A 2,599-nucleotide genomic window follows, 5' to 3' on the forward strand; every position below is an offset into this window, starting at 1 on the left:
TTCGTTTTCCGTCGAAGCCGCCGCCTCGACGTGGGGGCTCTCCCCGTGCCTCACCTCGGGGGCAGTGGCGTAACCGCCCCGGTAAAGCAGTCAGGGCTCTGTCACATCCCCAGAGGTAAGAGGATGATCTCATTGCCCGTCATATTATTTCTTTTTTTTTATTTTTTTTTTTTAATCTTCTCCTCTCTCTTCTTCTCAACTTCGGTCTTTGAGCATGATGGGAAGGAGCGATCTTATCTGGGCAGAGCCCTGCAGTGATGGTGCCTGGGAGGGTGTGGGCTCCCGCAGCTCCTCGCCTGCTCGGCTGCCAGCCCGGGCCTCCCTCGGTTGTGCTCGGGTTTGGTGTGGAAATCTCAAGCTGCAGCTTCAAGGAGAGCTGAGTGCGGTTGGGACAGCTAACACTGAGGGGCCGGTTCGTTTGTAGCTTTCGAAGGTGCTCGTTGTGAGTAGGGCTGTTTTGGAAAGCTGTTGCCTGTGCTCGCAACACAAGGCTGCACCTCCGAGTTGTGTTCTAGCTGAGCTGTAACCTGGGCTGGTTATTTACTGAAGCAAAGTGGATGGATAACTTGGCTATAAATGAATGTTAAATTGTAACTAATATTGTCATATTTGCAGTTTTTAGCACGGGTGAAATTCTAGATGTGCATATGACACACTGCTAACTTGACACAGACTTAAATACTGTATGTACCGTGCAGTTCCCTTAGGTGTAGCTAATGCATAGCCTTCATAAAAGGCATTATATTATTGCATAAAATGTTTGGAAAGTAACATCAAGTGAACAACAATTTCTGTTTGGGAAACAGGGCCCAGTTTTGAGACCTTTTTAAAAAAAAAAGTCCACCTTTCACTAATCAATGTACAATGTTTGTTTATAAGGAAGCAAAAAGAGCAGTTTCTCTTCAAGCAGGGAGAGGTTCTTAATTTGCTAGGGTAAGCATTCTGTATTAGGCATGAGCAAAATGGTGTTACTTATCTGAGTACAGCTGAGAGGGAGAATAACTCTTTTTATTTTTTTAGATTCTTAAAAGCTAGATCTCTCCATGCTTCACCTTCTTACAAAAGCATAGTGCTTTAAAAGAGACTGCTAGACATCTCTGCATGTAGTGAGCTGAATGGCATCAGCTTTTTTTGTTGCCTTCTGACAAACTGCTTACTTTACTAAAAGAGGTCATAATGTCTGTAAAGATTTCTGTTCTCTTCCCATTACCCAATCCCATACATGACACTGGAAGACAGAGCCATATAGTTTGGGCCTATGAGGTGCCAGGAATAGCTTCTCTCTGTTGAATCCAGCAGGGTGGTGTGGTTTGGGTTTTATTTTGTTGTTGTTTTGTTTTGTTTTTCTTTGATTTGTCCACTTCCTTTTTGTACTTAGGCTGTGTTCATTATGATGCAGCACAATCACAGCCTTTACTGAGATGGAGCCGTGCATGGCAACTTTGGCTGGTTGCTCTGTGTGTTGCTCTGTCTTAATGAATTTACTGTACTGCACTTTTAAGGATTTTTTTCAAAATACTTTTGATTAGAAAGTAGTCATGAACTATAATAATGTCTCGTATCAGTTTATTTCACAGGAGAGTTACAGGTGCAACTTTAGAGCAAATTTAATAGTTTTTGGGAAGCTCTATACATCCAATTATTTATAGGAAAATTTCTTTAGCGTGTTTTCATGAAGCTCCACATTAGATAATTTCACAGGACACTTGATCCATTCTAGTAAGTCTTAACAGTGGGTTTTGTACAGTGGACTTGTCTTCTAGGTCCTTGCAGTCTTGTCTTTTCTACTCCTGGTTGTTATTTTTACTTGAGTGAGTCACACAAGTAACAATGCATAAAACTGTTGGGCATGTAAAGCAGAGAAGTGTAGAAGTGCTGTTTTCGTGTTTGTCACATGAGTAAGTGTTAAAAGTAGGCTGAAATATCTCGTGGTAGAGAGAGATTCTTAGTGTGGTTGATATTTGCAGGAAAGCCGCCTAATTCAGAGATAAATATGCACTGATGCTGCAGAAAGTGGTAATTCAGGAGGTAATAGATGGGTTTTTTTAATGTATCTTGAATATCACTGAACACAACTGCTGGAGGCAGCTTTGCTTAAAAATTTAAACTTTGTGTGATTCTTGTGCTGCTTTTGCAATTATTAAACATTGCAATTTGATTTTGTTGGTGTAGAAAAAGTAATTTCAAGTTAGTAAATTGTAAAGTTGAAATTTTCTTAAGCTGTTTCTGTGTCTTATAACTACAGGTGGCCTTATTGTATAGCTATGCATTTCAAGGGTGGAAATAAAGAAAAAGATCTGCAGTAGGTGACTGGCAGGTAGACTGCAGTGCTTAAATGTTTCAGAGCAGCAGATGAATTAGAGAATAGACAAATGCAGAACCAGTGTATGAATAAAATAGGAAGCACCTTAATGCTTTTCCTCCTCTTCCTCTGTACTTATTGCTCCTCAGGAGCAGTGACTGAGTGACAGGAGACAGACGCACACACTGGGAATAAGGAAGGCGCGTATATGAAGAAAAGACTTGAATGTAGGAGAAGGCCTTGGGTTTTCCAGGTAGCTGTGGCTGATTTTAAAAGACAAGAGAGCTACATCAGCAG

This window comes from Mesitornis unicolor, unplaced genomic scaffold (genome assembly GCF_000695765.1).
Source record: "Mesitornis unicolor isolate BGI_N332 unplaced genomic scaffold, ASM69576v1 scaffold20801, whole genome shotgun sequence".
NCBI classification, from domain to species: Eukaryota; Metazoa; Chordata; class Aves; order Mesitornithiformes; family Mesitornithidae; genus Mesitornis; species Mesitornis unicolor.